A 26077-nucleotide genomic window follows, 5' to 3' on the forward strand; every position below is an offset into this window, starting at 1 on the left:
TTGGGTTCTGGTGTTTTCATGTTGTTTTTCAGATTGTTGGGTGAATTCTTGCCTTGGCGTCTGCCCATCTCCTCTTACCGATGCTATCTATTGGGTTTGATTTAATTGTAGCGGGGCAATCTGTTCTCAGTGCAGGCTTCACTGTTTCTTGCCCGCACTATCCTGTATCCAGTGCCTCCGCCACCTGGGCCTGCCTGCGCGCCGGTGCTTCCGCCGCCTAGGCCTGCCTGCCGGGCCTGACTGTCGGTGCCTCCGCCACCCGGGCCTGCCTGCACGCCGGTGCCTCTGCCGCCCAGACTTGCCTGCGTGCTGGTGCCTCCGCCGCCCGGGCCTGTCTGTGCGCCGGTGCTTCCGCTGCCTAGGCCTGCCTGCCGGGCCTGACTGCCGGTGCCTCCGCCACCCGGGCCTGCCTGCACGCCGGTGCCTCTGCCGCCAGGACTTGCCTGCGTGCTGGTGCCTCCACTGCCCGGGCCTGCCTGCGCGCCGTTGCTTCTGCCGCCTAGGCCTGCCTGCTGGTGCCTCCGCCGGCCGGAACTGTCTGTGCACCGGTGCTTCCGCCGCCTAGGCCTGCCTGCCAGTGCCTCCGCCACCTGGGCCTGCCTGCGCGCCGGTGCTTCCGCCGCCTAGGCCTGCCTGCTGGTGCCTCCGCCACCCGGAACTGTCTGTGCGCCGGTGCTTCCGCCGCCTAGGCCTGCCTGCCGGGCCTGACTGCCGGTGCCTCCGCCACCCGGGCCTGCCTGCACGCCGGTGCCTCTGCCGCCCGGACTTGCCTGCGTGCTGGTGCCTCCGCCGCCCGGGCCTGCCTGCGCGCCGGTGCTTCCGCCGCCTAGGCCTGCCTGCCGGTGCCTCCGCCGGCCGGAACTGTCTGTGCGCCAGTGCTTCCGCCGCCTAGGCCTGCCTGCCGGTGCCTCCGCCACCTGGGCCTGCCTGCGCGCCGGTGCTTCCGCCGCCTAGGCCTGCCTGCCGGGCCTGACTGTCGGTGCCTCCGCCACCCGGGCCTGCCTGCACGCCGGTGCCTCTGCCGCCCGGACTTGCCTGCGTGCTGGTGCCTCCGCCGCCCGGGCCTGCCTGCGCGCCGGTGCTTCCGCCGCCTAGGCCTGCCTGCCGGTGCCTCCGCCACCCGGAACTGAGTTCTTTATATATTTTGGATATCAGACCTTTGGATGTACTCACTCATATTTGGTTTCTAGCCATAAATAAAGGACATTGAGACTATAATTCGTGATTCTAGAGAAGCTAAATAAGAAGGTGAACCCAAAGAAAAACATATAAGCATCCCCCTGAATATTAACCTTCATCAGGCGATGAAAGAAGACAGAGACAGAGACCAACATTGGAGCACTGGACTGAAGTCTCACGATCCAAAGGAGGAACAGAAGGAGAGAGAGCATGAGCAAGGAACTCAGGACCGCGAGGGGTGCACCCACACACTGAGGCAATGGGGATGTTCTATCGGGAACTCACCAAGGCCAGCTGGCCGGGGTCTGAAAAAGCATGGGACAAAACTGGTCTCGCTGAACATAACGGACAATGAGGACTACTGGGAACTGAAGAATAATGGCAATGGGTTCTTGATCCTATTGCACATAATGGCTTTGTGAGAGCCCAGGTAGTTTGGATGCTCACCTTAATAGACCTGGATGGAGGTGGGTGGTCCTTGGACCTCCCACAGGGCAGGGAAACCTGCTTGCTCTTTGGGCTGAGGAGGGAGGAAGACTTGATTAGGGGAGGGGGGAATGGGAGGTGGTGGCGGGGAAGAGGCAGAAATCTTTAATAATTAAATTAATTAATTAATTAATAAAAAAATGAGAAAACATACACACACACACACACACAAAAAAAAAAAAACTGGAAGCAAGCTCCACCAGAAGCAGAAACCAGGAACAAATCCAGTCCCAAAAGCCAACCTAGTCCTGGGACACTGAGAGATCAGGATTGAGCCAGCAACCAGATCCAGAGTCAGCGAACTCCACAAGAACAGGTACAGGGGAGTAACCAATGAGTGAGTGAGCCAGAAGCAAAGACCTCTGAGCATCAAGAAGTGAATCTGGGACCTTCAAGGGAGTAGACCTAAACCAGGAAGCCTGTGGGTCTGGGCGTGAGTCTAGGATCTCCCAGGAACTAGGCCTGAGACAGGATCTCTGCCAGTCTGGGCATGAGTGAATCTGGGACCTCCAAGGGAATAGGCAGGAACCAGAGATCTCTGTAGGGCCAGGCATGAGTTTGGGACCTCAGAGGAAGTAGGCCTGAGCCAGAACCTCTGTGGGTCTAGGCATTGGTTTGGAATATCAAAGGGAATAGGCAGGAACCTGGAACATCTGTGGGTCCGAGCATGAGTTTGGGACCTCAGAGGGAATAAGCCTGAGCCAGGTCCTCTGCGGTTCAGGGTGCATCCGAGTCTGGGAACTCCGAGCCAGTATACTGGAGCCAGAAACCTTTGCAGGACCAACTCCAAGCCAGAGACTTCTGTAGGAGGGGATCCAGACCAGGATTTACAGAAACAGGGCAAAGCCAGCAACCTAGGTCAAAGCAGGCCTGAAACAGCAAACTCCAAGGGAACAGAGCAAAGCACAGGAGTACTGAGCTATCTCCAGGAACACAGAGTAACCAGCAGGGTAACTAGAACTGTGGCACTGACTGTACCACAAGGAACAACCATCTGAGCTTTGGATTCACTGACACCTGGAAGATTATTCAACAGAATCTCAGACAGTCCCAACCACACCTCTTAGAGGAAAAGATGAGTAGAAAAGGTAAGAACACACACAACACCACAAAGAGCAACACGACAACAATAAAATCTATGGGCTGGAGAGATGGCTCAACGGTTAAGAGCACTGGCTGCTCTTCCAGAGGACCGGGGTTCAATTCCCAGCACTCACATGGCACCTCACAACTGCCTGTAGCTTCAGCTCCCTGGAAGCTGACACGTTTACACCATTGCACATAAAATAAAGTTAAAATAAATTATTAAAAAAAACCAAAAATCTCTAAAGACCCTACAACAAGACCTAAACAACGAAATATAAATGAAACAGAAGAAAATGACCTAAAACATAACTTCAAGAGAATATTTAAAACTCCTAAAGAGGAAATGAGAAGTTCCCTTAAAGAAACAGAGGAAAGGACAAACAAAAATTCAGAAGACATCAGCAAATCACTTAAAGAAAACCAAGAAAAAGAAATCAAACATATGAAAGAAACTATACAGGACTTGCAAACTAAAATAGAGACAATAAAGAAAACACAAGCCAAAGGAATTATAGAAACAGAAATTATGAGAAAACCATCAGGAACCACATATGCAAGCATGAACAGAAGAATACAAGAGATGGAAAAGAGAATCTCAAGCACTGAAGATACAATAGAGGAAATAGACTCATCAGTTAAACATTAAATCTAACAAAAGCTTAACTCAAAATATAAAGGAAATATAGGACACCATGAAACAAATAAATCTAAGAATAATAAGTATAGAAGAAGGAGAAGAATTTCAATTCAAAAGCTCAGAAAATATATTTAACAAAATTTCCCAACCTAAAGAAAGATATGCTATGAAAATACAAGAAGCGACTGGGCAGTGGTGGCACACACCTTTAGTCCTAGTAGTCGGGAAACAGGGGCAGGCGGATCTCTGTGAGTTTGAGGCCAGTCTGGTCTACAAGAGCTAGTTCCAGGACAGGCACCAAAAACTACAGAGAAACCCTGTCTCTAAAATAAAAAAAGAAAAAAAGAGAAAGAAAGAAAGAAAGAAAGAAAGAAAGAAAGAAAGAAAGAAAGAAAGAAAGAAAGAAGCTTAAAGAGCACCAAATAGACTGGATAAAAAAGAGTCCTCTCGCGACATAATAATCAAAACACTAAACATACAGAGCAAAGAAAGAATATTAAGAGCTGCAAATGAAAAAGGGCAAGTAACATATAAAAGTAGACCTATCAGAATTACACCTGACTTCTCATTGGAGACAATGAAAGCCAGAAGGTCATGGCCAAGCGTTATGGAATAACCCAATGTACCTTATCAGATCACCATGGTTTAAAACTAGAAGTCAACAGCAATACTAATTCCAGAAAATCCACAAACACATGGTAATTAAATAATGCTCATCTGAATCATCAATGGGTCAAGGAAGAAATAAAGGGAGAAATGAAAGACTTCCTAAAATTGAATGAAAATGACCACACAACATACCCAAATTTATGGGACACAATAAAAGCGGTGTTAAGAGGAAAGTTCTTAGCACTATATAGCAACATAAAGGAGCTAGAAAAATCCCACACTACTGAAATAACAGAACATTTGAAAACTTTAGAACAAAAAGAAGCAAAGTCACCTAAGAGAACTAGACAGCAGGAAATAATCAAAATGATAGCTGAAATCAACAAAATAAAAACAAAGAAAACAATGCAAAAATCCATGTAAGATGGCAAAACCCACTTCCAGAAGCCAAAAAGTTGCTGGATATGTGACCAAAATCAGACAGCAGAGCCAAAAGACAATACATGATAAGTCAGAAGACAAGAAGTCCCTGGTATACCAGGAGCCAAAGACAGAATTGTAGAAAGCCCTAATTCAGACTAATTCTCATGGAGAAGGTCTCCTGATGACATTAACCATTTTCAGAGAATAAGGCCTGCTGTAGGAACACAGCCTCTCCACCTGCAGGCTAACCTATGTCTCATAGGACTCTAACAGCTACTAAGTATCACAGTGTACACAACGGCTAGAAACATAGCTTCTTGTATTTTCTTTCTTTCTTTCTTTCTTTCTTTCTTTCTTTCTTTCTTTCTTTCTTTCTTTCTTTTTCTTTCTTTCTTTCTTCTTTCTTTCTGTTAAGTATCTTCTCTACATGGTTAAGTTCATCTATTTTATGTTGATTTTTCTTAATTCAGTGAGTGACCTTCATCTAACACTATTTAAAAATTCTGAGATCGAGTTCTTGGCCCTTATGGAGGGTACTTACAAGCCCATCTACCTGTCAGACAGAAAGTTTCCAGAGCCTTATTTGTCTATGTATTACCACTACCCCAAATAAAGCATTTTATAGAAAACTAAAACTTCAAAAAAGCTCAATGAATGAGCAAATGATCTCTTTCCAGGGACAAAAGTAACATAGGAAGATGGAAAGAGCAGCCTGCTCTTTTTGTTTTGTTTTGTTTTGTTTTGTTTTGTTTTTCGAGACAGGGTTTCTCTGTAGCTTTGAAGCCTATCCTGGAACTAGCTCTTGTAGACCGGACTGGCCTCGAACTCACAGAGATCTGCCTGCCTCTGCCTCCCAGATTAAAGGAGTGTGCAACCACTGGGCAGCTCAAGAGTATCCTGTCTTAACCAAGTTTCCAGAGCACTCTCAAATTGATGGATACCTAGTTTATGTGCTATGGCTCCCCAAAAGGAATAAATTTATACCAGCTTTAGACCATCCAGTTTGACCAGAGTGCCATTTTTTGGGGGAAAGAAGGGGGATAAACTGAGCCTCATTGCTTTAATTACTAAGGCTAGCTGTGATATCAAGGCTAATATGTAGTGACTTCTTCCTTTTTTAAAAAGTATGATCGATAATAACATCATAGTCAAATTTAGAACATTTCCATTACCTCAAAAGAAAACTTTGAGCATGACGAAGCATGCCTTCCAACACTGAAGAGCTGGAAAAGGAGGCCACACTGTCTACAGACCTTTGAAAGAGAGAGGAGGAAGAGAATGAGAGAGAATAAGAGAGAGAAGTGGAGAAAACAAACTTTATACCCTTTACTTCTTGCTCACCTCTCTAACTCCTACTTTAAGGACCATTACTGCTGGGAGTGGTAGCCCACCCATGTCTTTAACCCCATCACTTAAGAGGCAGAGGAAGGTGGATGACTGTGAATTTGATGCCAGCCTGGTCTACAAAATGAGTTTCAGGACAAGCAAGGCTATGTAGAGAGCCCTGGTCTCACTTTGAACCCCCAAGAAAAGAAACCATTACTTGATCCACCCCCAAAATATATCATATACTATACTGTAGAGACCCAGGAAACTCTCACCATTCCCAGGGAAAGGAGTGAGATGGCAGGTTTTGGGGACTGGGAAAGAATTGTAGATTCCCAACTTTGTTAAAACCCATTTCTTTTTCTTTCTTTTTTTTTTTTTTTTTTTTTTGGTTTTTGCCTCTTTTTTTTTTATTTATTAATTTATTTAATTATTAAAGATTTCTGCCTCTTCCCCGCCACCACCTTCCATTCCCCCCCTCCCCCAACCAAGTCTTCCTCCCTCCTCAGCCCAAAGAGCAAGCAGGTTTCCCTGCCCTGTGGGAGGTCCAAGGACCACCCACCTCCATCCAGGTCTATTAAGGTGAGCATCCAAACTACCTGGGCTCCCACAAAGCCATTATGTGCAATAGGATCAAGAACCCATTGCCATTATTCTTCAGTTCCCAGTAGTCCTCATTGTCCGTTATGTTCAGCGAGACCAGTTTTGTCCCATGCTTTTTCAGACCCCGGCCAGCTGGCCTTGGTGAGTTCCCGATAGAACAGCCCCATTGCCTCAGTGTGTGGGTGCACCCCTCGCGGTCCTGAGTTCCTTGCTCGTGCTCTCTCTCCTTCTGCTCCTCCTTTGGATCGTGAGACTTCAGTCCAGTGCTCCAATGTTGGTCTCTGTCTCTGTCTTCTTTCATCGCCTGATGAAGGTTAATATTCAGGAGGATGCTTATATGTTTTTCTTTGGGTTCACCTTCTTATTTAGCTTCTCTAGAATCACAAATTATAGTCTCAATGTCCTTTACTTATGGCTAGAAACCAAATATGAGTGAGTACATCCCATGTTCCTCTTTTTGGGTCTGGCTTAACTCACTGAGGATAGTATTTTCTATTTCCGTCCATTTGTATGCAAAATTCAAGAAGTCATTGTTTTTTACTGCTGAGTAGTACTCTAATATGTGTATATTCCATACTTTCTTCATCCATTCTTCCATTGAAGGGCATCTAGGTTGTTTCCAGGTTCTAGCTATTACAAACAATGCTGCTATGAACATAGTTGAGCATATACTTTTGTTGTATGTTAGGGCATCTCTTGGGTATATTCACAATAGTGGTATTGCTGGGTCGAGAGTTAGGTTGAACCCGACTTTCCTGAGAAACCGCCACACTGCTTTCCAAAGTGGTTGCACAAGTTTGCATTCCCACCAGCAATGGATTAGAGTGCCCCTTTCTCCACAACCTCTCCTTAAAGCCCATTTCTAACAGAGGATAGTTGCTTCTATTATTCCTCTTATCCATTCAATTAAAAAGGAAAACAAGACATCATCAGTAACAAAACACACCTCACTTATCAGGCAAGCCTGTTTTTTAACTAATTCACAAAGGTATTAGTCACCAATGGGAGAGGGGGGCAACACTGTACTTCAGGACTTCCTTTCTTTGTTGCTGCATCCTGTAAAATCCATGTGTTCTCCTTGCCTACTGACCTCTGCAGGGAGCAGACTCCTGAGCCTAGGATGAAACAGCTCTTCATGGGTAACATGTGACAATGCTTCTCAGGGTCAGTGACACTGAAGTCAGTTTGATATTGAGACACTGCTACACAGAGTGCAGGGTTCCACAGATGCTGAGGTTGTTGTTGAGTTCCAGGACAAAATCTTTGTCCACAATGGACTTGAAAACGGGGCAGAAAAGTATAAAATTGTGATACTGACTGGGAAGAAAGAGGATGAGTGCTGTTTACCAGAGGCCTTTGCATGGGCCAGAGACAACCCAAGCATGTGGATTAGAAAGGATCATGTGGGCATGGGATAAAGGCTGGAAAAAACCACCTGTCTAAGGTGGTGTCAGAGAAGACCTCCAAACCCATAATATATCATTTGTTATGTCTGCCACTTTTGCTTTACATATATTTTCAAGTAGATTCATGTTGAATCATATATGAGAACCCCATTCCTTTTCATGTCTTAATAATACCTCAGTATATGAATGTCTTAGTTAGGTTTTCAATTGCTGTAAAGAGACACCGGGACTATGACATCTCTTATAAACTAAAACATTTCATTGGGACTGATGTGGGATTCCAGTCTGTATGCTTTGAATATGTTTTATTACCATTGGTTAATAAAGAAACTGCTTTGATTTATGGCAGGGCAGACTAGAGCAAGGTGAGAAATCCAAGCAGAGATAGAGGAAAGAAAGTAGAGTCAGGGAGATACTATGTAGCTACCAAAGGAGAAAGATGCCAGAACCTGACAGGTAAGCTACAGCCTCATGGCGACACACAGATTAATAGAAATAGGTTAATTTAAGATGTCAGAAATAGCTAGAAATATACCCGAGCCATTGGCCAAACAGTGTTGTAATCTGTGTGATTCTTTGGGACTGAACAGCTGCGGGACTGGGCAGGAAAGAACTTCCATTTACATGAGGTTGGGGGGTGGCATACCTATTTGAACCACCACATTCCACTCCCTGGTCCCCATAGGCTTACAGCTCTAACACAATGCAAAATGCATTTAGCCCAACATCAAAACTCCCCATAGTCTATCAAAGTCTTAAAAATATTTAACAGTCCAAATCTCACAGTCTCTTCTGAGCTTCATATAATCTCTTAAAAGTAATCTGTTATAAAACCAAAATAGAAAAGCAGATCACATACTTCCAACACATAATAGTACAGGGTGCATATACATTACCATTTCAAACTATTGGAAAGGGAAGATAGTGAAGAAATTCTGTGCCAAACCAAGACTGAAAAGCAGATGAGCAAGCTCCAAACTCTGTATCTCCATATCTGATGTCAATGTACTCTTAAGATCTCCAACTCCTTTCATCTTTGTTGACTGCAACCCATTTCTTTCTCTTGGACTGGTTCCAGTCCCTGATAGCAGCTCTCCTTGGCAAGTATCCTATGGCTCTGGCATCTCCAACATCTTGGAGTCTTCATGAAATTCCAGGATTCACCTTCACAGCTTGACACATGGCCTCTCTAGGCCTCCATTTAGGGTCAACCCTGACATATGCCTGGTCTCAGTGGCTTTCCTTAGTAGTGGAGGAAGATTACATAACCCCTTTCTTCTATCCTTGACTCTAAAACCAGAATCATGTGACCAAAGCTGCTATGTTCTGCTGGATGATGGGACTGGAACAGGGCCCCCTCATTCAATTACATCTTCACTAACTTTCTATTTTCAAAAGTTATCTAGCTTGACTGTCCTGAAACTTGCTCTATAGACTGGTCACAAACGTAGAGATCTACTCGCCTCTGCCTTAGAGTGCTGAGAGGAAGGCATGCACCTCTATACCGGGCTCTGAGCTTTTCTTTAATCCTTTTTCACAAGTTAGAAGTTTAGCTAGGTGGGATCTTGCCCTGATGATGCCATTTCTTTTATTCCACTTTAAATCTGGTTATCTTTTCAAACACAGGACTTAGCTCTGTTCCACTTCCTGGTGTTTCTTTTCTCCTCAAATGGTACATTTTGTATTTTTCTTGCTAAACTTGCTCCTTTTCATTATATATCCTTATCAGAGTTAACACTAATAACCGCACAACAGAGTCTACACTAGTCTATTTGAGATTTCCTCTACAACACAATCAGCCCAACATCTTCATTTTAACCTCAGGCCAACTTTTCAGAAAAGAGCAAGATGTAGCCACATTCTTCACCAAAATATCACAAGAACAGTTTTCTAAATCAGACGTTGGTGGCGCATGCCTTTAATCCCAGCACCTGGGAGGCAGACAGGCAAACCTCCGTGTGTTCGAGGCAAGCCTGGTCTACAAGAGCCAGTTCCAGAATAGGCTCTGTCTGTCTCAAAACAACTACAACAACAACAACAAAGGAAAAGTTTCTAGGCTACACACTAACATTCTTCTCTAAAACTTCTTGAGGCATGCCCCCACTGTTCAAATCACCCTCAGCACCACTGACTTCTGTGTTTCAAGTAGGATGGCCCATGAAGCCCCACTTAATGTGATCAACTGCTTTTCTAATCCGTAGTCTGAAAGTCCATATTTCTCCAAATAAAAAACATGGTCAGGCCTATCACATCAATAGCCCAGTCCTTGGTACCAACTTCTATCTTAGTTAGGGTTTTATTGGCCATGATAACCCTCTTAAAGGACAATATTTAATTGGGGTACCTTATAGTTTCAGAGGTTTCATCCATTATCACCATGGTGGGACATGGCAGTGTGCAGGCAGACATGGTGTATGAGGAGTTGAGGGTTCTACATCTTGGTCTGGGGGAACTGTCCCACACTGGGCATAGCTTGAGCATAGATGAGACCTCAAAACCCACCCTACAGTGACACTCTTCTTCCAACAAGGCCACATCTATTCCAACAAAGCTACACCTCCTAATAGTGCCATTCCCTATGGGATCCATTTTCTTCAGGCCTCCACGGTGGTTATATTAGATTTTGTTTATTCACTCATCAGTTGATAGATGTTCGGATTGCTTCCACCTCCACACTATTTTGAATGACACACTAGAAATATGCAGGTATAAGTTTTCCTGTAGATATGCACATCCATTTCACCTTGGTATATCATGGAATTTCTGAGCACTTCTGCATTTGTTGTTTTGAAACTGCCAAATTGTTTAGCAAGGCAATAGCATCACTATATAATTTTATCCACAATGTAGGAAGGCTCCAATTTCTTCCAGTCTTTGGAAATGTTGGTTGTTAACGGATGTACTTTTATCATAGTCTTCTGAGTGGGCGTGAAGTGCTGTTTCATAGTGGTTTTGACTTGGATTTCTATGATGAAAAATTAAATTGTCTTGTCTTTTTATTATTATGAGTTCTATATATATATATATGTATATATATATATTGTAGACAAGCTCTACAACAGATATGTAATTTGAAAATCTTTCTCCTATTTCGTGTGTTATTGTATCACTTTTGGACAGTATCCTGTATAAGCACAAACATGTTCAATTTTTATAAAGGCCAATGGATCTACTTTTGCTTTTGTAATCCTAACAAACATTCGTTGCCAATTAGGAGGTCATGAATATTTCCTCTTATATATAATTTCTTCAAACAGGTTGTTATTAATATATTATAATTTTTGAGTCAGTAGATATCCTAACAGGCCTGGAATTCACTAATAGTCCAGGTTGGCTTTGTAGTTGCAGTGATCCCCCTGGCTCTACTTCCAGAGTGCTAGGATTAAAGGTATACACCACACACGGCTACTTCAAAGAGTTTATGGCTTTAACTTTCACTGTTTTTGTGTTTGAGTTAGAAGATGTGACATAAGCACCCAACTTCTAATTTTGTCACGCTTATATCCAGTTGTCCTAGTATGATTCTGTGGAAAGACTATTTTTGCAGAACTAAATGACCTTGGAACTCCTATCAAAAAAGAAGTTTGCCATAAACACTGCATAGGCTTATTTCTGGATCCTTAACCTATCCCATTGACGTATATATTTATTTTCATACCAGCACTATGGCTTCTTAAATTCTCTATATTAAATTTTGAAATATGGAAATATAAGTACCACAACTTTGTCCTTTTTCAAAACTGTTTTGGCTATTCTGACTCTATTGCAATACAATGAAAATTTTAGAATTAGTTTGATAATTTCTAAAAGAAGCCAGTTAGGTTCTTATAGGAATTTTGTTGAACATAGAGATCAATTTGCAGACTATTACCAGCATGACAACATTAATTCTATTTATCCATGGTATGAGATACTTTTTTATTTGTTTAGATTTTCTTTAGTTTCCACAGTGTTTTATAATTGTATAAAATGAGTTTTATATTTTTTGTTAAATTTATCGCTACGCATTTTTCCTTTGTTGGTATTTTGAATGAAATTATTTTCTTAATTTAATATCAGGCTGTTCAAGTGTAGAAAAGTGAAATTATTTTTGTATATTGATATTGCATCCTACCAGCTAGCTGGACTCATTTATTAGTTATGCAGTTCCTTAGTGACTTCCCTAGGATTTTTGTATCAAACATGTAATAAATTTATTCTTTTCTCTTTCAAGGTAAATGCTACTGTTTTTCCTTTTTGTCTGCCACCCCTGACTAGACCCTTTACTATAGGATTGGTTAGATGTAGCTAGGGATAGCCTCCTCATCTTGTTTTTTGTGTTGTTGTCTTTCCTTTTCCCATCAAATAGAATGTTAGCCACAAGCTTTTATAGATACCTTTTATCAGATTGTGGAAGATCCTCTCTCTTTCTAGTTTTCTGAGTGTTTTGTATTTATGAAAGGGTGTTTCATTTTTGTCAAATACTGTTTCTGTGTTTATCGAGATGATCATGTATTTTTGTTATCAATATGACATTTATTATATGAATTGTTTTTCATATATCAAATAAATATTACACTTTTTGATTACTCATATTTAATTGTATATATATATAATTCTTTTCATATGTTGTCAGATTGGTTTACTAGTCTTCTGCTGAGATTTTTAGCTTTGATATTCATAATACATTTGGTCTGCACTATTTTTTGTAGTGTTTTTATCTGGCTTTGATAATAAGTTAAGAATTGCTCCCTCATCTTCTGCTTTGTCAGAGAGTTTGAGAAATATTGATGTTAATTATGCTACAAAATAATTCAACAGTGAAGTCATCTGATCCTGGGCTTTTCTTTGTTGGGAGAGTTTTGGTTACAGATTCAACCTCTTTACTAGGTATATGTCTGTCCTAGTTTTCTGCCACTGTGATAAAACATGGAGGAAAGGCAAGTTGGGTTGGAGGAGGGTTGATTTCTCTTACACATCCTAATCACAGTCTTTAACTGAGGGAAGTCAGTGCAGAAACTCAAGCAGAAGCAGGAAGCATGGAGGGATGGTGTTTACTGGCTTGTTCCCATGGCTTGCGCAGCTTGCTTTCTTATACAACCTAAGACCACTATACTAGTCCAGAGATGGTACCACCCACAGTGGGCAAGCCCCCTCCACATTAATCATTAATCAGAAAGGTTGAGATGTCAGAGGTCAGCCAGCCAGCCAGGAAGCTACCAGAAAGACAGACACGGAGGAAGCAGGAAAGTAGGACATACAGCATGAAAGAAAGGTAAAAAGCCCCAAGGTAAAGCATAGATGGAGAGAAACAGGTTAACTTAAGTTATAAGAGTTAGTGGGACAAGCATAAGACAAGAACAAGCATTCATAATTAATAATAAGTCTCCATGTCATGATTTGGGAGCTGGCAGTCCAAGAAAGCCTGCTACAAAGTAATCACATTCCTAATTGTTTTTTTCAGTGACTGTGCTGCTGGGATTATATATAGGAAGTGGTCTCCTGTGCCAATGCGTTCAAGTGTACTTCCCAGTTTCTCTTCTGCAAGGTTCACTGTGGTTGGCTTTATGTTGAGGTCTTTGATCCATTTGGACTTGAGTTTTGTGCATGGTGATAGATAAGGGAGACACAGAAAGATAATTATCACATGTACTCACTCATAGGTGGTTTTTAAACATAAAGCAAAGAAAACCAGCATACAAACTACAATCCCAGAGAACTTAGACAACAATGAAGACACTAAGAGAGACTTACATACATCTAATCTACATGGGAAGTAGAAAAAGACAAGATCACCTGAGTAAATTGGGAACATGGGGACCTTGGGGGAGTGATGTGGTAGAGTCTTCTGTTTTGTGTTGATTTCATTGGTTAAATAAAGAGACTGCCTTGGCCTTTTAATAAGACAGAAAATTAGGTAGGCGGAGTAGACAGACAGAATGCTGGGAGAAAGAAGCCTAGTCAGGCAGTCGCCATGATTCTCCAACCCCAGACGGATGTAGGCTAGAATCCTTCCTGGTAAGACACCATCTCGTGGTGCTACACAGATTATTAGAAATGGGTTAATTGAGATGTGATAATTGGCCAATAAGAGGCTACAGATAACGGGCCAGGCAGTGTTCAAAAGAATACAGTTTCTGTGTATTTATTTCGGGTAAAGCTAGCCATGTGGGAGCCGGGCTGTGGGATGCAGCCCCGCAACTCGTTCAACAGGAGAGGGCTGAAGGAGGGAGGGGAGAGGCAGGGAGGGGAGCAGAGAAAAATGTAGAGCTCAATAAAAATCAATTAAAAAAAGAAAGAGAAGCACATTCTTTGCCAAAATATCACAAAAATTGTCTCTAGTATTAGGCATTCCTGAAACTTCTTGAGTTAGGTCTGTACAGTCCACACTGCTCTCCACAATATACTGTCTTCCAGGTCCTATTAGGATGGCCCACTAAGCCCTGATTACAGCATCCAAACTCTTTCCTAATCCAAAGTCCCAAAGTCAAAAAGAGTAGCTGTTGGCTTTTTAAATGTCAAAGCTCCCTCTTGCCCCACTCAGTGACATACCTCCTCCATTGTTTAGATTATTTAAAGGCAGTTATAGAGGGAGGGAAGGAAGAAAAAAAAGAAATAATAGGTCTGATCTTAGGCAGAAACATGTTTATTCATGGTGAGGGAGCATTTTGCCACCCATGTGTATGGCAATGAGGGGAAAAGCAGTTAGAGTGCCTCAGAAGAGGATTCATCCAAGGGGCCATGAGAGAACTTGACAGTTAGCAGAGATGCAGGACACAAACAAGTCAAGAGGTAGTAACTGGATGACTTTGTGGGGAGCATTACATGAGAAGAACTCTGACATCAAGATTAACACGAGTTAAATGCAATTGTACAACTGGCTGGACTGTGTACCAGAGCTCTGTAGAAGGATAAGGTGACTGTAGTTAGGTGTTTGTTTACATCAGACTCTTGCATAAGGAACAAGCACCTGGAAGGTTTGTGAAAGAAGTCAGCTGAAGTCAGTGTCCAAGGAATGAATCTGAACAGAAAGGTTCTAAGTGGTATTCCTTCCTTCCACATATAGTAAACTTTGTATATTTGATTCAAATAGTAACAATGCCAGCTGTTATTTAATACAAAACAGAGTATTTTAAGTGAAACAAATTTTTATTAGATGTAATCTGATAAATTGAAATTTTAAAAATTGGGCCTATAATCTTAAATGACCATGTTTTGTACTTGAAAACATGACTATACAAGTTTTTGTTAACATCAAATTGTTATACATATATTCCAACAAATATATTCCAGTAAATACCAGGCTGATGGGAAGACAATTTAGTTCAAAGTTGTAGTCCCCAAAAGAAATTATTTTTCGATTTCTGCTCAAATGCCAGTTGTTTTTTTATTTTTTTATATATGACTCAGTTTTAAAACAAACCATCTTGGAAGCCTGGCATTGCCTCCTTAGTCTAGTAAATGGGAGATACAATGAGAAGCAGAGGGCTCAGTGGGTACTGCCTAAGCTGTGGTCACTTTAACCATGTTTCCCACCATTATGGAAATGGGATAAATCAATTTTATGTACTGTTTTGCTATTCTATATTTTATTAATTTCCACCAATTCTCCATCATTTTATAATTTTTGTTTGTTTATTCCTTTTCCCCAGTGTCTTGAGACAAACGGTCAGGTTATTGAGCTGATAACTTTTCTAAAAGATGTGTGTGTGTGTGTGTGTGTGTGTGTGTATATCTGTTTGTGTGTGTATGTACCTTTGTATGCATGAGCGTGTGTATATGGGAGCTTGAAGAGCCCAGAAGAGATCACATTCCTTGAAGCTAGAGTTGCAGATGTTTGTGACTCCTGAATGTGGCTTGTAGGACCCAAACTGGGTCCTTTGCAAGAACAGCAAGGGCTTGTAACTGCTGCACTGTCTCTCCAGCCCCATTTTCTTGGTTTTTAAACAGGCACTCATAGTTTAAAATCTTCCCTAAGCACTAATTTAGTAATGTCTTATAGATATTCATATATTTTGTCTTCATTTACATTTTTTATTTCTTTTTTGTTTGTTTGGTTTTTTTATTTGTTTATTAAAGATTTCTGCCTCCTCCCAGCCACTGCCTCCCATTTCCCTTCCCCTCGCCCAATCCACTCCCCCCTCCCTCAGCAGCCCAAAGAGCAGTCAGGGTTCCCTGCCCTGTGGGAAGTTCAAGGATCTCCCACCTCCTTCCAGGTCTAGTAAGGTGAGCATCCAAACTGCCTAGGCTCCCACAAAGCCAATACGTGCAGTAGGATCAAAAACCCATTGCCATTGTTCTTGTCTTCTCAGCAGCCCTCATTGTCTGCTATGTTCAGCGAGTCCAGTTTTATCCCATGCTTTTTCAGACCCAGGCCAGCTGGCCTTTGTGAGTTCCCTATAGAACATCCCCAATGTCTCAGTGTGTGGGTGCACCCCTCGCGGTCCTGAGTTCCTTGCTCGTGCTCTCTCTCCTTCTGCTCCTCATTTGGACCTTGAGATTTCAGTCCGGTGCTCCAATGTGGGTCTCTGTCTCTGTCTTCTTTCATCACCTGATGAAGGTTAATATCCAGGATAACTATATGTTTTTCTTTGGGTTTGCCTTCTGGATCCAGCAATATCACTCTTGGGAATATACCCAAGAGATGCCCTATCACACAACAAAAGTATATGCTCAACTATATTCATAGCAGCATTGTTTGTAATAGCCAGAACCTGGAAACAACCTAGATGCCCTTCAATGGAAGAATGGATGAAGAAAGTATGGAACATATACATATTAGAGTACTACTCGGCAGTAAAAAACAATGACTTCTTGAATTTTGCATGCAAATGGACGGAAATAGAAAACACTATCCTGAGTGAGGTAAGCCAGACCCAAAAAGAGGAACATGGGATGTACTCACTCATAATGGGTTTCTAGCCATAAATAAATGACATGGAGCCTATAATTCGTGATCCTAGAGAAGCTAAATAAGAAGGTGAATCCATTTTTTATTTCTAACATATTTTCTCTGTAGTTGAGCTTTCAATTCCCCTGCCTCAGCAGCTCAAGTGGCTGGAATTGTAGGCCTTCATCACCATTTGTGGTATTTTCAATATATATCCTAATTTCCCTTTTTAATTTCTTTTTTTACACATTGTTATACTATTTAGTTTCGACAGATTTTTTATTTTCATAAATTTCTTTGCTATCGATTTCTAACTTCATTCCATCGTGGTTAAAGTGTGTACTTAATTCTACACTTTTGTTTTGTTTTTCTTCTTGCCAGTGTATGATCTAACATGGAGAATGTTCTACATTCACCTGAGAGGAATGACTACTCTTGGGTGGATTGTAGTGTAGATGTATTTCTAGGACTATTTGCTTCTTAGTGTTGGTCAAGTCTTTTATCTCACAGTTAACTACTCTCTAGTGTCCTAACCACTACTGAAAGTAGTTACTGAAGTCTCCAATTAGTAATTAGAATTGTTTATTACAGTTCTATGACGTTTTGCTTCATGTATTTTTTTTTCTGTTTTTAGGCGATTGTAATAGCTTCCTATTACCATCAACCCTTTCATCATTAGAAAGCATTCTTTAGCCTGTAGTATTTTTGTTTTAAAGTGTATTTTGTCAGATACTTACATTGCCACTCTAGCTTTCTTAGGCTTGCAATGTTTTTCTCTATGGAAGTACATTTTATTTCCAGTGATATAGTAGTATTTCACAGCTGAAAGATAATAATCTATATAATCTTTCTACCAGAGATGTACCATTCGGTTATTTATATATACTCTTATAAACTATACACATTCTTGTACAGATGTGCAAGCATTTTTGTAAGTCAAATTACTCTATCAAAATACATTTGCATTTTAAAATTAGATAAAATCGTTCCAAATTATCCAACAGAATGATTATGTGTATTTAAATTCCCACCAATGGGAATGCAAACTTGTGCAACCACTTTGGAAAACAATGTAATGGTTTCTCAGGAAACCGGGAGTCAACCTACCTCAGGATCCAGCAATACCATTCTTGGGAGTATACCCAAGAGATGCCTAATCATACTACAAAAGCATTTGTTCAACTATGTTCATAGCAGCACTATTTATAATAGCCAGAACCTGGAAAAAACCTATGTGCCCCTTAATCGAAGAATGGATAAAGAAAATGTGACACATATACACATTAGAGTTCTACTCAGCGGTAAAAAACAATGACATCTTGAATTCTGCATACAAATGGATGGAAGAGAAAACACTATACTGAGTAAGATAACCCAGACCCAAAAAGATGAATATGGTATTTACTCACTCATTTTTGGATTCTAGCCATAAACAAACAACATTGAGCCTATAGCTCGTGATCCTAGAGAAGCTCAATAATAAGGTAAATCCAAAGAAAAACATATATAGATCCTCCTTGAAATTGGAAGCAGACAAGATCACCGGGCAAAAGTTAGGAGCATGGGGCTGGGGGTGTGGTGGGGGAAGGGGAGAGGGGGAGAGAGACGGGAGAAGGGGAGGATTGGGGAGAGCTTTGGGGGTGTAGGTTGGTTGAGATGGAGGAAGGGCAGATATGGGAACAGGGAAGAAGATACCTTAATTAAGGGAGCCATTTTAGGGTTGGCAAGAGACTTGGCTCTAGAGGGGTTCCCAGGTGCCTAAGGGGATGTCCCCAGTTAGGTCCTTGGTCGGTAGAGGTGAGGGTGCCTGACTGGCATTGTCCCATAGCCACACTGATGAATATCTTGAATATCACCATAGAGGCTTCGTCCGGCGATAGATGGACATAGAGACAGAGACCCACATTGGAGCACTGGACTGAGCTCCCAAGTTCTAGTTGAAGAGCAGAAAGAGGGAGAAAGAGGACAAGGAAGTCAGGACTGTGGGGGGTTGGTCCACCCACTGAGACTGTGTGACTGATTTAATGGGAGCTCACCAAGGCCAGCTGGACTGGGACTAAACAAGCATGTAATCAAACCAGACTCTCTGAATGTGGCTGACAATGGGGGCTGACTAAGAAGCCAATGATAATGGCACTGGGATTTGATTCTACTGCATGTACTGGCTTTTCGGGATATTAGTTTGTTTGGATGCACACATTCCTAGGCCTGGATGGAGTGGGGAGGGCCTTGGACTTCCCACAGGGCAAGGTATCCTGCCCTCTCTTAGGACTGGAGAGGGAGAGGGGAGGGTGATTAGGGAGTGGGAGGGAAATGGAAGGAGGGGAGAAAGTGGAAATTTGAAATGGTACTATTTATAAAGCAATAAAATAAAATGTTTGAATTAAAAAAAGAAAGAAAAACAAGCAAACAAATAAATAAGTAAAATAAATTCCCACCAATAATATGTAGTAAGTTTCCGATACTCTAGTCAACATTGCATGGTATCAGTAATATTTTTTATTGATTTTTATTGATCTCTACATTTTTCTCTCCTCTGCTACCTGATAGGCTTACAATTTATATCTTGTATCTTTTCCCAGTTTTTTTTTTTAACTTTCAGTCTATCTGTTCATTTTTTGAGATACACAGTTTACTAGATTGATTTACCATTCTTACATTCTCAGGGTGAATGGAAATGAACTCGTTGCCATGTTCAGAAGTGTACCAAATCTGGAGGCAATGTAAAAAGGGAGAATGGAAAGAGACCTATTCTTCCTCAGTGGCCATAGGCCGGAGATGACACCCTTTTCTTTTTATACCTCTGGGCTGCAGGGCCCTTAAGTTTAGAGCTTCTCCACACCCTTGCACCAGGATTGAAGAGAAGGGACCAAGTGATTTAGGCATAGAAAGAGTCAGAGGAAGGAAGTCACATTAATCAAGAAAAATGAGCAAGGCATGCAGGACTTTAAGGCCAGCACTGTTGAGACATTAGCTTGGGGATCTTTGTGTTCTTAAGGACAAACTGGGTCTTTAAAAAAATGCCCCCTCACCCGCCCCACATGTGGCCACTATGACATCAGAGTGGTGGTCCAATCATCTGGCTATGGAACATAGTATTATTTACATGTGACTACCGATTGGCCTAAGGGCATAAGGCCTCCCCCAAGATGACATTTGTGTACAGATAGACAAGCAGAGTGCTGCTCCTCTACCGTCCTTTTTTTTTTTTTTTTTTTTTTTTTTTTTTTTTTTTTTTTGGTTTTTCGAAACAGGATTTCTCTGTGGTTTTGGAGCCTGTCCTGGAACTAGCTCTTGTAGACCAGGCTGGTCTCGAACTCACAGAGATCCGCCTACCTCTGCCTCCCAAGTGCTGGGATTAAAGGCGTGCGCCACCACCGCCCGGATCTTCTTACCGTCCTTTAAAAAGAGCTAAATTTGGTAAACAGTCGGGAGATTTGATCCTGGTTGTAAAACTAATTCAGACAACAGACTTCTGGGATGTGTGCCCAGTCCATTTTCCCAGATAATACTAGAAAACCTGGGAATTTGTTAGTATTACTTAAATGAGTTCCAGAAAGAAAGGACCTCATGTTTGTGACCAACATTTTGGGGAAGGAGATGACTTCGGGAAGCAGACACCAAGTTACAGGGAAGTCAGAAAGGTGAGAAATCGCCCCTCAAAACAAAAGTCAGCCGAGCTGATGAATCATCTACCAGCTCTTCCAGGAAGACCACAGGGTTGCCCTACCACAAAAAGTCGCTCGGTGGAGAGAGGTCGCTCCCATGAGAAATCCTGGAGAACAGAGAAAATTCCCTCCCCCGAGAAGTATCACATTGCAGATAAAAGTCCCACTGCTGAGAAGAACTGCGCTACAGTTAAGAGCACCTTGGCTGAGAAGCTTTTGTTAGCTGAGAAACATCGTGCTACAGAGAAGAGTTCCTCTGCCAGGAAACACCATTCTCTTGAAAAACGTCATACTATAGGGAAATTTTCCTCTGCTGGAAAGTCCCCCTCTGACAGGCGCCTCCCTGAAAGATGCGTCACTTCTCTGAGAAAAGACATTCATCTGAGAAGCATCTCTCTTGAGAAAGATCTTCCTACACAGAGAGGTCGTCTTATCAAGAAAAGCCGTCTCTCAGAAAAACGTCACTCCACAGAGGAATGTGGTTTGGCTGAGAGAGGCCGCCCTATCATGAGAGATCAACCTGTAAAGAAAGGATTTTCTACTAAGAAGAGTGTTTCTACTGAGAAAGGTTACTTTGATGGGAGAGGTCGCTCTACTGAGAACCATCACCCTGAAGAGAAAGAACCCTCAGTCAAGAAATTTATTTCTGCAGAGAGTGATCACCGGCTAGAGAGAGGCCATTCTGTGAAGAGGGGATTCTCCACAGAGAAAAAAGGTCACCCCTTGGGGAGAGTTCAGCCAGCTGAAAAAAGTCACCTGGCAGGGAAGGGTCGCTCACCAGAGAAGACTAGCCCTGCAGTGAGAGATCTCCTCTTCAAAAGCTGCCCTGCAGAGGAGAGTCATTTATCCAAAAAGGGTAACTCTTCAAAGAGAGCACCCTCTCCTGGGAAAGATGGCTGCACAAGGAGGCATCGCCTCAGAAAAAGTTATCCTGCAGAGGAGGGTTACTCATTCGAGTGGGGTAACTCTCAGGAGAGAGGACCCTCTACACGTGAAGATCGCCCTGCAGGTAGTGTTTGCTCCATCAAAAGCCTCCCTGCAAAGGAGAGTCCTTCATCTGAGAAGGTTAACTCTGTAAAGAGAGGACCCTCTCCTGGGAAAGATCGCCACACAAGGAGGCTTTCCCTCACAAAAAGGTACCCTGAAGAAGAGGGTTACTCATTTGAGTGGGGTAGCTCTGAGGAGAGAGGACCCTCTGCACGTGAAAATCGCCCTGCAGAGAGAGGTCATAGCATTAAATGCCACCATGCTGAGAGTCGCTCAGTGGAATGGGGTAAATTCATAGCAAGAGGGCGCTCTGCAGGCGAAGAGTGCCCTGCTGAGAGAGGTCCTCCCATCAAAACCAGCCCTGCGGAGGAGGGCCATTCATCTAAGGATAACTCTGCAAAGAGAGGACCCTCTCCTGGAAAAGATCGCCCCCACAGGGTGAGGTAAGCCTCAGAAGAAAAGCCTCCTTGCAGAGGAGGGTCTGTCAGTCGACAGGGCTAACTGGGCAGCAAGAGGACATTTTGTAGGTGAAGATTGCCCTGCAGGGAGTGATCACCCCATTAATAGCCACTCTGCTGATGAGCGTCATCCATCTGAGAAGGGTCACTCTACAAACAGAAGACCCGCTCCTGGGAAAGATCGCTGCACAAGGAGGCGTCACCTCAGAAAAAGTTATCCTGCAGAGGAGGGTTACTCATTCGAGTGGGGTAGCTCTGAGGAGATAGAACCCTCTGCAGGTGAAGATTGCCCTTCTGGGAGAGGTCAATTTCAGAAGAAAAGCCTCCCTGCAAAGGAGGGTTGCTCAGATGAAAGGGGTAGCTCTGCAGCAGGAAGACCCTTTGCAGGTGAAGATCGCCCTGCAGGGAGTGGTCAGCCCATCAAAGAGGGTCGTTCATCTGAGAGTGGTATTCCTGCAAAGAGAGGACCCTCTCCCGAAAAAGAGGGTCATTCAGTTGAAATGGCCAACTATGCAGGGAGAGGATCTTTTGCAGCAAAAGATTGCCCCCCAGGAACAGGTCAAGCTCCAAAGAAAATCTGCCCTGCAGAGGAGGGTCACTCAGTTGAGAGGGGTGACTCGGCAGGGAGAGGACCCTCTGCAGAGAAGGATGGCCCCACAGGAAGAGGTCAGCCTTCAAAGAAAAGCTGCCCTGAGGAGGACGGTCACTCACTGGATAGGGGTAACTATGTGCAGAAAGATCTCTCTGCAGGGAAAGATGACGTTGTAGGGGGACATAGGGCTCCAAAGAAAAGCCAACATGCAGAGAAACATCTATCTGGCCTGGGAAGCTGCCCTCCCCAAACAAGTCATCCTGCAGAGAAAAGTCTATCTTCCCAGAGAGTCTGCTCTACAGAGAAAGTGCACACAGGGGAGAGAGGTCACTTTGTTGAGAAAACATGCCCCGCAGAGAGTACAGAGAGAGAACTCTTTGCTGAGAAAGGTCAGATGGAAAAGAAAGTCATCTGTTTTGAGAAAGTTCATTCTGAGGAGAAAGATCAGTCTTCCCAAAGCAGCTACACTGCTGAGAAAGGTAACAGAGTAGAGAGCGGGTACCCTGTGGCGAAAGGTCATCACTCCAATGGAAAAAAGCTTTCCTGTGGAGAGACCCTCTTTTTCAGGATGAGCGCCTAACATGGCAGTGCCAAAGAACATGCAGAATATTTGAGAAAACAGGGTTGGCAGTGGTACCAGCACAGTACCACAGATTCCCCACCAGAATGTGGCTGGGACTGTCACCACTGGTCAATCTGGGCAGGCAGGGAAGGTGAGAATGGGAGTTGAATTGAAGTTGCCTGATGAACTTAAGCCATGTCTTGTTGAGGACTGGGAACTGATAAACAAGCATAAGCAGTTATGCTCCCTGCTGAGAAGAATGTAGATACTATTCTCGCGGAGTATGTCACTTTTGTGAAATCACAGGGAAAGGCTGATAATAGGGAATATTCTGTTGATGAACTTGTGTATGGAATAAGAGAGTACTTCATCAGGATGCTGGGCACCCAGCTGTTCTGCAAATTTGAAAAGCCCGAGTTTGCCGAAATCCACCTGGCTTATCCTCATATTCCAATGTCTCAGGTTTATGGGGCTCCACACCTCCTACGATTATTTACTCAAATTGGGACTGTATTGACCCATTCCCTCCTTAGTAGGCATAGTCCTATGCGAGTGTCTAGGTATCTGCACGATTTCCTTAAATACCTGGCTGAGAATTCCACTTCTCTATTTAGTGCCAGCAATTACAAAGTGGCTTCTGCTGAGTATTGTTGCCAAGCCCTGTGAGGGTCAGCTGATCACTTCCTGTTATGACCTGGATCAGTAAACATTTGTGTGTTTGCTTTTTTATTGTAGTTGTTCTTGAAAAAGTAAAACAGGGCTTAATATTTCAGTTTGCTTATTGTTGTGAACAGAAATAAAAATATTAAATGCCATCAGTATTTCAACAAGAAATAAACATTCACTAAAAGAATTTGTGTTGCTTATTTGACAACATTGCTTCTTTTACTTACACATTATGAGTTTCTACCAGGTGTTCATATGCATGATAACATTGCCTCATTCCTAGTGCTAAAGGTTCAATATAATGGGTATGCTCCAAACATATGCATACACATAATTTAAAATACAAAATCATTTAGAAATATAAAAGGATTGAAGATGCAGCTAAGGAGGCCCTGGGTAACTCCTTGGTTTCAAAAGTGAAAGAAAGGGTAATAAAAAGAGGAGGGACTGAGGAGAAGGAAAAGGAAGGATGGGTATAAAGTGAAAGGGAGGCTAGAGAGGGGGAGGTAAGGAGGGAGAAGTAGTGAGGGGAGGAGAGAAATAGGTGGAAAGAAGAGGAGGGGAATAAAGAAAAGGAGAGGAGATAGAGGAGGAGGAAGAGTGAAAGGAAAAGGAGAAAGGGGAGGAGGAGGACAAGACGGGGAGGAGAAGAAGAAGAAGAAGGGAAAGTAAAATGGGGAGAAGAAAAGGGAGGAAGAAGAAAAGAATGGGAGGAGACAGAGAAGGGTAATGGAGAAAAGGAAAGGGAGGAAAAGAGGAGAAAGAGGAGGAGAAGGGCAGGAGGATGTGGAGAAGGATATGGAGGAGGAAAAGGAGAGGAGGGATAGGAAGAGAAGAAATGGAAGAGAGAATGAAGAGAAAGATGGAAAGCAGAAAGATAAGGAATAGAAGGGTGGAGAAGGAGAGGAGGAAGAGTAGAGAGAGGAGCGGGGAGAGGTAGAAAAGAAGGTGAGGGAGGAGGAGAGTTGGGGGAAGAAAAAGAAAAAGAGAAAAAGAGGAGGGAGGAGAAAGAGAGAGGAAGAAGTTGTGAGAGAAAAAGAAGGATGGAGAAAGGGGAGGAAGAATAGAGGGAGGAGAAGGAGAGAGGAAGAAGAGGTGAAGGAAAAAGAAGGATGGAGAAAGGGGAGGAAGAGGAGAGGGAGCAGAAGGAGAGAAGAAGATGATTTAGGGAGGAGGAGGAGGAGAAGAAGAAGAAGAAGAAGAAGAAGAAGAAGAAGAAGAAGAAGAAGAAGAAGAAGAAGAAGAAGAAGAAGAAGAAGAAGAAGAAGAAGAAGAAGAAGAAGAAAGGAGAGGAGGGAAGAAGAAAGGAGAGGAGGGAAGAAGAAAGGAGGAAGAAAATAAGAGGGGAGGAGAGGAGAAGGAAGAGAAAGGGGGAAAGAATGATAGAGAAAGTGATGAGGAAGAAAAGTAAGGGAAGAAGGAGAAAGGAGAAAGGAAGGAGTGATGGAAGAGGGAAATAACAGACGGTGGAACATGAGAAGAGACAAAGCAGGGAGGAGAAGGAAAGGAGAAAAGGGAGGAGGAGAACAATGGAATAAGAAACGGGAGGAGGAGAAAGTGGATGAGGAAGATAACATGAGGAAAGAACAGAAGAAGGGGGGGCAGTAGAAGAAGAGGAGGAAGAGAAGTAGTGGAGGATGAAGGAAAAGAGAAGAATATAGAAGACGTGGTAGCAAAGGAAAGGGGGAGAAGGTAAAAGGAGAAGTAGGGGAAGGAGGTTGGATAAAAAGTGGGGAGGAATCAAGAGGAAGAGGAAGAAGATGAGGAAAAGGGCAAGACAGAGAGAAGAAAAACACTAGAAAGAAAAAGAAGAGAAAGAAGAAGAGTAGTAGAAAGGTTGGAAGAAGGAGTTGGAGAAGAAGAGAGAGAAGAAAGAAAAAGAAGAGAAAGAAGAGGAGTAGTAGAAAGGTTGGAAGAAGGAGTTGGAGAAGAAGAGAGAGAGAAGGGAGGAGAGGGTGAGGAAGAGGAGGATGGGGAAGAGGGAGAGTGCTGGGTTCAAAGGCTAGCTTTGTCCAGGCATGCTTGGGAGGGGAACAGACAGAGCATGGGCAGGACCAAAGGTGAATCCTGATCGGCCATTTGTACAATGTGCATGAGGGGAATGACAACCTGGAGGCTGTGTCAGTGGACAGCTTGTTATCCAGAGGGGCAAGGGACATTTTTTACTCTAGGAAGAATGACTTCTTGGGTTATTGTGGTGGAATGTCTTTGGTTTAGAGCTAACTGTTTGGGGTCTGCTGGCACCTGGGCAAGTGAGGAGAAAACAAACTCCTGCTGATATCAGGATGAGAAAATGCAGCATTTAGGCTTAACTTCAGACCAGCCCTGCAGGAGATGCTGAGAAAAAGAAAGGGAAAAGGAAGGAAGGCAATAAGGAGGGAGGCTGAGGAGGAAGAGAGGACAAGAAGGCAAGGGAGAAGGAAAGAGAAGAGAAGGAAAAGGAGGAGGGGAAAATGAGGGGAGGAGTAAAATGGAATGAATGAGAAAGAAGAAAATGAGTAGGATAGGAGAAAGAGAGGG

General features: G+C 43.0%; 1 pseudogene; it reads left to right on the forward strand.

Annotated features, from left to right (window-relative positions):
• Positions 1 to 23027: 23027 nt before the first annotated feature.
• LOC130867927 (mortality factor 4-like protein 2) lies at positions 23028 to 23557 on the forward strand (annotated as a pseudogene).
• Positions 23558 to 26077: the final 2520 nt, after the last annotated feature.

This window comes from Chionomys nivalis, chromosome X (genome assembly GCF_950005125.1).
Source record: "Chionomys nivalis chromosome X, mChiNiv1.1, whole genome shotgun sequence".
Taxonomy (NCBI): Eukaryota; Metazoa; Chordata; class Mammalia; order Rodentia; family Cricetidae; genus Chionomys; species Chionomys nivalis.